This window comes from Chironomus tepperi, unplaced genomic scaffold (assembly GCF_022539635.2).
Source record: "Chironomus tepperi strain 1889 unplaced genomic scaffold, CSIRO-AGI_Ctep_v1 contig_177, whole genome shotgun sequence".
NCBI classification, from domain to species: Eukaryota; Metazoa; Arthropoda; class Insecta; order Diptera; family Chironomidae; genus Chironomus; species Chironomus tepperi.
Genome location: NW_027226299.1, coordinates 104,215 through 118,179, shown reverse-complemented (window position 1 = coordinate 118,179; position 13,965 = coordinate 104,215). Strand labels below are relative to the sequence as shown.

Sequence of the window (13,965 nt, the reverse complement as noted above, 5' to 3'; positions counted from 1 at the left end):
TTTTAAATTTTTTTATAATGTAGTTTACTGCAGTGTATTGAAAATACAAATAAATGTGAAAAAGAATGTAAAACAAAAGGCAGACAAAAGAGGTTGGTTTTTTTATATTGAAAAATAGAAGAAAAATTCTTTCATTTTCTGAGGTTTTTTTTGTACATTCTCTGCTGTTTCAGATACAGAATAAAACTTTTAATTAGGTTAACGAATTCAACGAAAAAATCTATAATCCCCATTTAACATTTATTTCGCATTTTTTTTTATTTGTTCCTGTTTTCATTTTAAAATGAGAATGTAAAGTTAATTTTGAAGAGCTGTGTCTGGCTTAAATGAGTATTTTTGGTGCAGTTTAGGATTTTATGTTAATTTAATTTCTTAAAACTTTCAAAGAATGCTATGATTTGAATTTTTAAATCTTACAAAACCGTTAAAATCTACAAAATTTTACAAAACTGATGAAATTTTTAAAAATTCAAATTTTTTAAAATTGTTGAGAATTTTGAATTTTACAAAACCGTTGAAATCTTTACAAATTCAAATTCAAATTTTACAAAACCGTTAAATTCTCAATTTCTATAAATTCTCACAAAAATGCGTTCAATTCTGAAATCATCCAAATTTTCCCACCAGTCTCTGCTTAAAAAAGCACCAGCAAAGGCGCGAGTATGTGATAAAAATGCCATAAAACAAATTGAAATTTAATTTTCAAACAAAAAAAAAATCGTGTTATGTTTTTATTTGGTTTATTGCTCTTCGCATTTTACATGCCTTCAATGACTCACAGTTAAAAGCATTTCTCAAAATGTGTAATTTGTAACAAAAATATTTAGAGATTTTTTTTTAGTTCACAAAAAAAATTTTCCTTTTGTTTTTCCTGAAATAAAATTCATTCACATAAATTTACATTCCAATTGAGTTGATTTAGCTTTTCAGTGAGATGAAAAATGTATTTTTTATGAGCATTTTGCCTTAATTAGATTACATTCGTTGATGAATCACGAAAAAATTCTGAGTTTGTTAAATTTTAATGAATTGTTGAATTTAGGAATGCAGTTTTAATGTGGATGGAAATTGTGTTTTGAATTTTTTAACTTTGTGACTTTAGATTTGATGTATTGTGAAATTGGATTTTGTTTGACATGATGCAGTTAATTTAATTCGTATTTATGTTCTGTTCAGTTTAGTGGTTTAATACAAATTGCAGTCGTAAATGTGCTTTAAATATTTTAAAGAATTTTGATTTCCTAATGAATTCAAAAATATACAAAATTGTAGAAATTCAAATTTTTCAAAACCGTTGAGAAATTCAAATCTTACAAAACCGTTAAAAGATTCAAATTACAATACCGTTAAAAATTCAAATTCTACAAAACCGTTAAATTTTGGAAAAATTCCTAAATTCCCACAATAAATTACAACAAATCCTCCAGCATCCATCGTAGGATAGAAAGCAAAAATTCCTTCCAATAACAATTTATCAAGTAATAATGTAGCAATTTCCTTTCATCATTAACATGATTCTTTCACAAAGACAACGAAGAAGAAAAGTTCATTAAATTACTGACAAGAAAAGGACAACACATATTCACATAAAGGAACATGAAATGGAATTACCATCCTTCCGGAAATGAAAAAGGAACAAGAAGTTTTTTTTTTATTTTTTTCTTCCCTTTCAATCTTGATGATCAGCTAAAGTGGAAAGAAGCAAAAAAAAAATGTAATTTTTCAAAACAAAAAAATTTCTGTTCGACATAAATAAATGGAGCATCAACCGAGAATGGCATGAGACTGATTGCAAAAGCGTAAAAAGGGAGAAAAGAAATAAAACCATCAAAAACCATTAAGAAAGTGTAATTAATAATATGCCAAGTGAAACTTTTTTTTCTTGCTTCCCCTCCTTGTATGCCTGATGACTTTTTTTTGCTTCCCTTCTATGTGTTGTAGCCTATTTGTTGTCCTTCTTCTTCTATTGCTTTTTTTCCTTTCAATATGTAAGACGTACGCCAACCTACCACGATGGAATGTCGAAATGCGAGAGGGAAAACAAATTTATGACCCTTCAGACCACGATACTTCTTACTTTTTTACGAGCTTTTTCCTTATTCAATGTTTTTATTCTCTCTCTTCCTTATTTTTTTCTTCTAAAGTTTTTAGCTTGTTTTCGTAGGGAAAGTGTGGGTTTTTGTTTTGTGGTTTGACATACTTACGAGATGGATAATTGAAAATTAGTTCTGTAAAGGTTAGGGGTTGATTTGAGAAATTGATTTTGAAAAAGGTTTGAATTTAAACTTGAAGTTGAGAATTGAATTGCGTTTAAAATTTGAATTTTATAAAACCGTTGAGAATTTGAATTTTGAAAAACCGCTAGAAAATTTGAATTTTTCAAAATCTTTTAAAATTTGAATTTTGCAAAACCGTTAGAAATTTGAAATTAACAAAACCGTTTCAAAATTTGAATTGTACAAAACTGTTAAAAATTTGAATCTTACAAAACCGTTAAAAAATTTGAATTTCACCCAAAAATGCGTTTAACCTTCAAATTCCAAAGCTTACTTTGTCTACTTATAGATATTTATACAAAAAAAAAATATTCGTCGATGGAAAATGAACGAGTTTTTAATTCAAACGTATTCTTCACATTTCCTTCCTATCTCCTTAGACAAATTGGCATGAGTATTGTGTTAGAGGAAGCTTTTCGTTTAATTTGCAAATCAAAATAAAATAAGGAAGGAACAAAAAAAGTGTGTGAATATATTGGAATAGGAAATTGTGTATAATAAAAATAAGGTTGAATGTAAATGCAATTACGTCCAGACTGCTTTTTCATTATCAGCTTATTGCATGCATCCCCGTCCCTATTGTGATCATTAGATATATACTTTTTTTGAGTGTGCTCTATTGTTATTGGCCCTAATCGCTCCCCCATTTATGTTAATTGAGTCATGAATGGAATGTCGAGAATTTTTACTACTTTTTGACCACTTTTTTTTCTTGTTTGTTTCCTCGTGATTTACCATTCATCCTTAGAAAAAAAAACAACTTTTAACCGCCTCGACATTTATCTGTGATTTACAAGCCTCACAAATTCGTTCCTCTATTCATTTATTTTTATTGTTTTATATACCGTTTGGAATTGTTTCTATAACTATTGCGAGGCAATAATTCTTTTTGCAACAAACTTTATTTTTATGTTTGTGACAAGTACGATGAAGGAGGAGGAGATTAACTGCAATCTCTATCCATATTGTGTGCCTATAAATTAGTGTCTGGTGTGGATTTAGGGATGTTGTCTTAAGGGAAGGTGTATTTAGGTTCTTATGGTACTTTAGCCTATTCTAGCTTTCCCTTGGTAAGCTCTAAAAGGTATCTCCTGCCTTACCCACAGGATGCAGACTTATTAAGGCATATTCTACCTTGACTATCCCTAATAACCATAGAATCCAACCCAAAATGCTGAAAATTTCAGATTCTAACCTAAAATTCCCTCTTGGCTCCAACTTGACTCCAACCCTGCGCATACACATACCTTTGAATATTGTTTATCATCAGGACATTGCAGCGGCAAAAAAAAGTATCGCAATTCGCTCGATTTTTTCTTTATCATAAAAATGGAAAACAAAAACCGCACACAAACATCCAACAACTGGTATGTAACTAAATCACTTTAGCTTTAAAGCTATACGTACGGGTTTCTGGCATTTAAACTGTATGGTATGTATGCAACGTATTTTTATATTTTTCAACAGAATTGTCTCGGCATTTGGACATAAATCATTAGGTAGATTGTTTATATTAGCTTGCTTCCCTTTCGCCTGCTCTTCTATAATCGTTGGTGAATATTTATAGTTAAGTTTGGGCCAAAGACTGTTGACCGTATGGGTAATAAAATACTCGATGACCAGTGGTTGTCCAATGACCGCTTCAACTCGCTTACTGCTTTTTTTTTTGCCATTCTTACTTTATAAATTGGATATACTGAAATTTATATTTGTCGCAAATTTTATGATTTCTTTTTTCGACGTCTGTTCTGTGCAAGTTTTAAACTCTCTCAGCATAAGGCGAAACGGAAATCCATTAATATCTTTACTGCAGCTCTAATGCTTTATATAAAAGTAAGTTGGTGGGATTCTTTGGGTTTGTGATGCATTTACTGTGAGAATTTGGATTGAAAGTGTCTTGGTTGGAGTGATTCTATGTGGAATTGAGGTTAGGGTTGGGAATGTTGTCGCTAAAGGTATGCAGCTTGCTTTGAGTCTTCAGGTCATTAATTTTAAGTAGAAACTCCAATTTAGAGTTTCTAGTGTTCCTATTCACTTGAAATTCTCAAAATATTCCAGGTTTCAGTTCCCCTGGCACTAAATTTCAATTTACAGCACCGACTAGCACAAGCTTCCATCAAAATCTAATCTAATCTCCTAAATCTATGCTTATTCTCCATTCCCAACCAATCTGACACCACAAAAACATAAAAACACCTCTAAAAATCTCAGTTCCCAACAGAATAAATACGCTTTGAGGATAAACAAGTTAGTGGAATTGCTTCCCACACTTTACGTATTACACAAGAGCAGCAAAAAAATTTATTAAAAGGAAATTGAGAACATTATCTTTCAGAAATTTCATGTACACTTTTCATTTTATTATTTATGAGACAGAGGAACAAGAAGAACATTGCAGGTTCTTATGTTACGTCGAGGTAAGGGAAGTGCTATGCTATAGAAGATGAATGTGATATTTTTGGAATGCTGATCAGCAATTATTTCTTAGTTTGAAGGTTATGAGTTGAGATTTGTAGTTTGATGCTTAAGAGTCAAGCGTTACACCGCCTGGAAGTCAGAATATGACCATAGCAACCGCATAGACTGTCACTATCATAATCGAATGCTTACAAAGTGCTTCTCAGAATTGCAACATTGCAAAATCACTAAAATTCCGAAAATCAACATTAAATTAATTTCATTTTATTTGAATTTCAATAAACTCTATTTAAATAGCACAAAAAAAGTTTAGTTTACACACGAAACTAATTCATTTTGCAATGATTGCATTTTATTCGTAATTAATTAGTGAATTTCGAATATTTTAATTAAAACTTGGAACAAAATTTGAATTAGAGAATTAAAAATAATTCAAAATGTTTTCAAAGTTTTCACATTGTTTACTATGTTCGCAAATGTAATTGGAATTTTAACAAATTGTAGAAGGCTTTGAAATTTTTTGAACCAAATAATTTTAATTTCGGAATCGAATTTAATTAAAGAATCAAAACTGGAACAATTTTAAGCTCATATCATCCTTAATATCCTTATTTATAACAAATAATCCACTTCTGAACTTCTCAGCATGATTTCTTAGAAATGAGAACTTTCAACAACATCAGATTAAGTCTGTAAATTCGAAACAAGTTCATTCCATTATAATAATATATAGAACTGATAATCGCATTTGCTGATTTTTAAACTCAAAAGATTCCACCGCACGTTTCTATAAAGTCAAATCTCTCTTTACTTAAATTGCATTTTCCAATTGAAATCGAACGAAAGATTGTGGAAATTTTATTTAACTTTTTTTTTCTATATCAGTTCGGAATCGTCTTTGATGTTGTGCTCATTCACCACACTTTCTATCTCTCAATATTCTTCTGCATTTGAAGATTTTTGCACAATTTTCTTAATTAAAACTTGTTTACACAAAAAAAAAAATACTGCTTTGAGACGAGTTGCAGTCTGTATTGAAAAGTCATTATAAGAAAAGGAAGGGAAATGGAAAGAAAAATCAATTGAATGGACTTTTCTTTTACAGTATAGATAAAGGGAGAATAAAATATATATAATTTCAATTCAGGAAATAAGCATAGTGACTGCATTTCTGTACAGCAACTAGATTTCTCAATCTGTTCTTCTTTATTTAATTTTAGATAAATGTGAAGAATCGAGGAGAATTTATGGATGATAATTGGAGTTCTTGTTAGTTTAAGTTTGAAATTGAAGGAATTTGTGGACATTTTGAGTTTGGATTAACCAGATTCAACTAATTTTAAAATGCATTTGATTTCTAAGTTTTGGTTATTTACAAGGGGATTGTAAACTGGAAGTTTGCAACAAAATGAAAAATTCTACAAAATTTAGGGGAAAATCAACTTAAAGATTGTAAACAATTGAAAATTTCGTTCAATTTTGACTTATTTAATAGTTTTTGAAGTGATTAACAGCTTTTAAATCACAAAACAGGCTCTAAATTGTAGTTTAGAGTATCCAAAGGACTTGGTAAGTTGCAAAATTTAGTTTATTAAATTGAAATTTAAGAATTTTTGTGATTTACAAGAAATTTTCTCAAATTTTGCGCTCAATCCTTCGATTCTCTCAACATAACACTTCCCAACTCTATCAAGCTAGTTAAATAATGAGAAGATAGACGGAACAAGTTCTACTAAAATAATTTAATTTCCTTTTCTAATGAGCGAGACTTTTTGAATCAGAAAAAGATTTTTTTCTCTTCAGAAAAATTATTAGAATTGATTTCTATTGAAAATTTAAAAAGGAATTCCTCCTGTTTTGCAAAATTAATTTCTAGTGCAGCAGAAAATAAAAATCAATTTTCTTATGCTGAAAAGTTCACTTTTTTCAATATTTCTTTGTGTTTCTTTTCGGAGAGAAAATTCAATATTTGTGGAAAAATTTCAATTGATTGGACTCGATTGCAATTGGAAATTAGTCAAATTCATTGTGAATTTCAATTGATGTTTAATGAGTTGGTACTGCAATATTCAAATTAAATATTTAATTAATTGATCAATTAAAAGTCAGAAAATTAATGAAAATTTCAAAATTTGGATGAATTCAGGTTTGTCTAGGTCAATGAAGCTCTGCTCACAAATGTTTCAGGCTAAAAGCTTCTCAGAAATCCCAAAAAAATGATGAATAAAGTTTAAATCTGAGATAATTCTTCAGTATCATCCGATTTTCTATTTATATCAAGAGTATGAATGTACGCAATGTCGTGTAAGCCGTCAACGTCATAAGTAGGAGTAGGAAAATGAATAAATGTTAAGGAAGCTTAAAAAACATTTCACATAGTGACGCAAATAAAAAAAAATCTTAAATATAAAAGAATAGAACAGAATGGAATAAAAAGCAAATGACTTTCGGTGTGGCTTTTATTTTCACAACATTAACTTTGATTGAGGATCTCCATTGTCTATCTTTGTCTCACATCGTTCATTCTGTATAGAATCATCTCACTCGAATCATTTTTCATGGTCCATATTCTTTTTAATGTTGAAACGTGACGGTAAGTGGCGACTCACACAGTGATTTACAATCGTCGCAATGAGAAAAAAAAAGTATAATAAAGAAGGAGAAATAGATACACAGTGTAACGTAAATTCATATTACCACGCCACAGAAAAACCATTAAGGATGGATTGACATAAACCACCACCACCCGAGTAATTTCTTGTAAGGAAAATCACACAAAAAAAAGAATCTCGTTTTTTTCTGCTTTATTTTTATTTTTCTGTTGTCACATTTCGTTCTTTAGAAGAAATAAGTAGAAGATGTAAGAGAAATGTTGGAGATGTTGTCGGAAGTTGGTGACTGAAGTGCATTTTGTGGTGAATTTGATTAAGATTAAGGAGATTCTCAGTGGATTATTTTGAATATTGAAAAGGATTAAGTACCTTTTTGAAATAAATCTTATGGCAACATGTAGACTAGGTGACGGATGAAGGTTGTGTTGCACTGAGACTGCAAAAATCAGACTTCTGTAAACTTCTTAATGAAGATTTAAGAACATTTGAATGCAAATTTGTAAAATTTCTTGAATTTTCTAAATTTAAGCTGCTTTTGCTGATCTGGAACTACAAATTCTTGAAGTTTATAGCACATAGATTGTATAGACAGCTTATATGATTTAAAACTATCAGCAGAAGGAAGTAATTCTTCAAATATTCTCAAATTCATGATTGTAAACAAAGTTTTCCCGCACAAAATTTGAAATTCTACAATTTCCGTTAAATTTAAATTTGAATCAAAATTCGTTAAAAATGTTGAATTTTAGTCCAAATCTCAGTAAACTAAGACAGAATTTTTCCCAAAAAGTCAGCTAACTTAAAAGAAATTTCAAAGAATATTCACGAAAAAATACATTTTTATGGTCTCCATTATTCTGCAATTTAAAAAGCGATGACAAAATATGTATACACAGAAGATGAGAGGAGCATAAAATAAAAAAGCACGAAATTTTCTATATAAAATTTAATTCATTTCATTATTTGCCATCATTTCTGTTCTATTTCTCTTCATTTCGACTTACAAAAAGCTACAAATTCGTTAAAATTTTTGTCAACAAAAAAGCTAGTAAAAAATAAAAAATTGTCTTGACAATCCAGCAAGAGATGTGCACAATAAAGTGGAAACAATCTAGCATGAGACTAAACATTTCCAAATATCAGCTACTGAGGAGGATTAGGGCTTCTGACTCAAGTCATAAGATATAAATAACCATTATGAGAAATGAAAAATCAGAGCATTTGGAACCTCAATAGCAATGCCATTGTTAAATATATTGCCATACTGAAATGTATATTGTTCCACGGAAAATGAGCAGTGCTCTCTTTTCAAATGACAAACAACATAACAACAATTGCCATACTTTTTTGTGTGTTGTTTGTTGCTTTCTTTTATTCCCTGCCTTTATTTTGGCAGCGTGCTTTTTTTTGTACTGTAAACTTAAGCTAAAGAATAAACATTCATTACGGGTTGGTTCAGGTTGGCATTGTTGGATGTTTTTTTTTTCTATCATCCTCAACTTGGCTCTACATTATTATGTGACAGTATCATTAAAAATATCATAGGGTGTTGCTAGCACTGCTTTGTATTATACACAAGAAAATGAACATATATGTAGACTTCTTGAATCTTGACATAACATTGTGCCACCACCCAGTTTTTCCTTTCGTGCCTTTTTTTTAAGCTGTGACAAGTGAATATGTGTTTATTTGCCGGCATTATTGTTGATGTTACATGTATGCATTACAATGATATCAATGAATATTGTAAAAGAAAATAAATGCTGTCACATTAATGGACTGCGACATGCTAAAAGGGAAGGAAGGAATACAAAGAAAACCTGCATTGATGTCTCGACTTTGAAAGGCTAAAGGAAATTGAGGATGGAATAAAGGAGGATGTGTTTTGGGGTAAGAAAGTAGTTTTTTGACCTTAGAAGTTGTTTATTGTCTGGGTGGCATTGATTATGGTATTGGCTATGGACTAAGATTTTTGGTATCATTACGGATGAGCAACTGATGCTGATTATCGATTATGCATCCTTTCAGGATTCTAGTACTGAAATACTATTTTAGTACTGAATACTGTTTTAGTACAGAATACTATTTTAGTACTGAATACTATTTAAGTACATATCCAAAGACCCTGCCATACACTTACTAATAATCATTCTATGCCTCAAAATCACACAACTCCATTAATATTCAATCCTCAAATCAAGGTCCAATCTATAAATTCCAAACTTATTTCGCATTCATCAAGCCACAAAAACAAAATGAACAGACGATAAGAATGGAATTCCAATTTTCCGCTAACCAAATATTATTATTTTTTTTTGTTTCCCATGATACATTAGCGGTCAACAACAAGAAGTCACATTCCGCACAAGATTTACATTATTTCAACCCACGCACATGATAAGGCAAGAATAAGGGACTGATGACAATGAAGAAGAGTAATTCTTATGGAATTCAATAATGACAATGATGATAGTTCATATATGAGTTAGAGTATATACAATGAAAAATGATGAAGGAAATTCATAACGCACACACATTCTGTTGTTCCATGCCTTTTATGGATTTTCATGTAATAATAATATTTTCCCAAACCAACAACCACCACGTGTTGATGCGTCCTTCCTTTGTGTTCATGTGTATATATATATTTTTTTCATTATAACCAACTTCCGTAGATTCATATTTTCATTCTTTATTCTGTCTTGACTTTAATCCTCAAAGTCATTGCTAGGTAATCTTGTATATATAGTAGCTAGTGGAAAGGCCATGAGTCATGAGAATGAAAATGGAATAAAGTAAGGAAAAAAGGAAGAGCCGGAGAGGTTAAATTATTATTATTGGATATTACTTAGTACATCCGTAAGTCCATTTTTCTTTTCTAGCGTGCTTGCTTGTTGTATGGAATGAAAGATGAGGAGGCAAAAGTAAACAGGAGATAATGCCGATGGGATTTTCATTAAGTTGAGGCAAAAAATGGAAATGAAGGAAAAACGCACTTAAGTGATTTAAAGATCAAAATGAAAAATCTACACAGCATGAAGGAAGTGAATGAAATAATCCGGAGCATGATCTTGTCTATTTCGTGTTATATTAGGATGTCTATTCTGATTCAATTTTCCATTGATCGAAAATCCCTTGATGTGGAATTTCATTCCTTCTTCCTATATTGTCTCTCTTTATTTACGTTATCATCTCTAATAATGGAACTGAATTTCGCACCGATATAATTCCCTATTCATTTTACCTTCTTTCCCTCCCATTGTTGACTTTCTACTTCAGATAACCTCCGCCAATTTTAAGAGCTTTCACTCTTTTTTTTTCAATAAGAAACCCCTGCAGAGAGACACCCGATTATCTATAAAGCAGCCATTGTGGATGAATCACTCGCATCATCATAAAACAATTTCAAGAGTAAATTTTCAGCTACTGTAATTATCATCATCACTTATTTTTTCTGTTGATGTCGATATGATGAAATCACTTATTTAATGCTTAATTTTCCATACATGTGAGTATGTACTTTAAAATAAAATTATTGGCGATGGCTCAGAAGTGATTTTCAGATTTTTTTATTTCAATTTAATTTTTTTTAAAATGATATTGATGAGATTTCTTTTTACAGTTTTAATTTCATTCAATTCTTCTGTTCCCTGTTTGCGGTGTGTAGCTATAATTGGAATTCTTTTAAAATTGACAGTTTAAAACTAAAGAAATAGCGATTCTGATTTATTTTAATTAAAAATTTTCATTGTTTTTTGCTTTTGTTGCTCAGAATTGAACAAAAGAGCTTGAAACTGAGCAACTGTTGATTGGGATTGAGCAACTGTTGCTTGAGACTGAGCAACTGTTGATCAAGATTGTGTAACTGTTGCATGAGACTGAGAAATTGTTGCTTGAGACTAAACAACTGTTGTTTAAGACTGAGCAACTGTTGCTTAAGACTAAACAACTGTTGCTTAAGACTGAGCAACTGTTGCTTAAGACTGAACAACTGAGTTTTAAGATTGAGCAATTATAGCTTTAGACTGAGCAATTGTTGCTCAAAACTGACCAATCGAAGCTTTAGGCTGAGCAACTGTTGCTCAAAACTGAGCAATTGTTGCTCAAAACTGAGCAATTGTTGCTCACATTTGACAAAACTTTTGAGACAACTCTAAAAAAAATTGCAAACTCATGCCGATACTCAAGAACCCCCAAAAAAGTTAAATCATCAAAAAATACCTCAAGCATGCTCTCACATAAGAGTAGAAAATTGATCTCTTATAAGAGATTCGATCAGGTGCTTGCGTATAATAAAATTTTTCGGAATCATTAAGTTATTTTCCATTATATGCATTTATAAAGTGATTATTTGTTTATGCTTAAAGCTATTTATTTACTTGCTTATTTTAATCATACAGTAGATTTCTTTAATGAATCGACCACTTATCGTGCCTATATATTTTTTTTAGAAAGTTTCATATTTAAGTGGTCCGCATTTTTGACAATTTTTCTGCCCATAATCTATTCAAATTGTCTTAACGACTAATAAAGAAATTATTGGAAGGAAATGTTAAATTATCAATGGCTATTATGGATGACGAGTGTTTGGTCAATGTTTTGATGGAAATTACTGCTTACGTGATTTTTTATTTCTTTTTTTTCCTTTCCTTTTCAATAATGTTAATAAGATTTTATTTGCAGTATTTTCTCCATTGGAACTTGCTGCCTTTTTTTTTCTTCTTTCCCTTTAAAAGCTAACTTGTTACATTGATAGATAGTTTTGATGTAATCAACTTTATTGGCTTTGTTTGAGTATGGAAAGTTCAAAATGATTGGAATTGAACAAGTCAATTACTTATTTCATTAACGGCAACAGCGGCAGCAGCAGCAGTACACCATGATGGGATTTGTACATACGTGTATATGGAGATAGATGTTGTGTAATTTAATCAGAGTAGAAAAAAAGGCAAAAATACGTGTAAGGAAAGGTTGGGTTGCGGCTTTACAACTTTTGCTATTAAGACAATACTCATGCTTGCTGAGGAACTTCATTATCTCATTCAATTTAACAGTTTTTTTTGCGATTTTTTTATGTTTAACTAATTTGATGAATGTTTTATTTTGACTGTAAGGAAAGAGGCTTATGTAGCCTAAATTCTATGGAATGCTGGTTATATCAAGGCTGCAGATGAGCTAATGGATTCTAATTCTGTTCACTTAATGCTTAATTAGGCTTGATGTTGAGGAATTAATGTGAAAATGAGAGGAAATTTGGTTTTGCATCAAAATTTTCGCTTCTTTAGAGCGTTCAGTTAAAATATTTCGCATCTTTAGTGCATTCAGTGAAAAAATATTCGCATCTTTAGTGCGTTCAGTGAAAAAAATCTCGCATCATTAGTGAGTTCAGTAAAAAAATCTCGCATCCATAGTGTATTCAGTAAAAAAAACTCGCATCTAAAGTGCGTTCAGTGAAAAATTTCACCAAAATAAGAGCATTCAGTGCCTTCAAAAGCGCTCATGCCAACATAATTGATAAACAGCGATTTAATCCTCTCTGTTTTCACTGTATAATGTTCTGCACATAACAAGCACATTTCAAACCTCACAATTCATTCATCTTCAAAGCCCTCCAGCCGTGCTCGAGCTTATTAACCCAATAATTTTTCTCTTGTGCCTCACTTAACCATTTTTTTTTCTTCTTTTATATTATTTCTTGTATATTCATTTCTCTTTCGAGAGATCATTATGATTTTTAAGTGAGAGATCATTATGAGGCAATGAATAATGTACTATGCGAACATTTAGGTTGATGAGGGGCCTTTTTTTATTCTGATTGTGCGTACATTCATCTGATCATCATTTTTATTTCCTCAACTATTTTCATGTTTAAAAGCTCATTTCCAGTTGTTCTTCTTAAAACAGAAAAAAATCAGCTGCATGAGAGCTGCTTTGTGTTCATAAAAAATTCAGGAATTTTCGCTTTCAACGCAGAAATAAAAAAGTTTTTCTTCCTCATTTTCCCTTTCTATCTCTATCTCTCTCTCCCTCTCTTCAAGCTTATGATTGATGATGCCCACTTAATCATTTTCCTTTTTTTCTATTGCTATTTTGCTTGTAGTTTGCCTTCGGCTTTGGCAGGATGAAGTAAAAGTTTAACCAACAACCATCATCATCAATGTATTAGATGTGGAAAAGGCAGAGTGTAAGTTGAGATGGAAATAAAGAATATTTTTTTTTAAAGGGGATCTTTAAAGTTCAATAAATTGATTTTTTCAATATAGCAAATGAGATGAGGTTGTAAAACCATTACAGTGTGGCTATTTGGGTGTAAGAATATTTTTAGAATGTTTCGTGGATGGAAAGTAAGAAGAATTTTAAAGCTATAAAGATTCTTGTTCTTTTCATCCATTAAAGATGCTGTAGTTTTGCGTCACAAGTGTATTCAGTGAAAAAAGATGCAAAATTTTTCGCATCTTAAATGTATTCAGTGAAAAGGATGCAAATTTTTCGCATCTCAAGTGCATTCAGTGAAAAAAGATGCAAAAATTTTCGCATCACAAATGTATTCAGTGAAAAAAGATGCAAAACTTTCGCATCTCAAGTACATTCAGTAAAAAAAAATTGGCATCAAAAAAACATTCAGCACACCTGAATCAATATTCCCATCAAAATCTCAT

General features: G+C 30.7%; 1 protein-coding gene across 1 annotated transcript in view; it reads right to left on the bottom strand.

Moving 5' to 3' along the window:
• Nucleotides 1-13,965, bottom strand: part of ed (hemicentin protein echinoid) — a 105,659-nt gene that overhangs the window by 37,485 nt on the left and 54,209 nt on the right. The window lies entirely within an intron of this gene.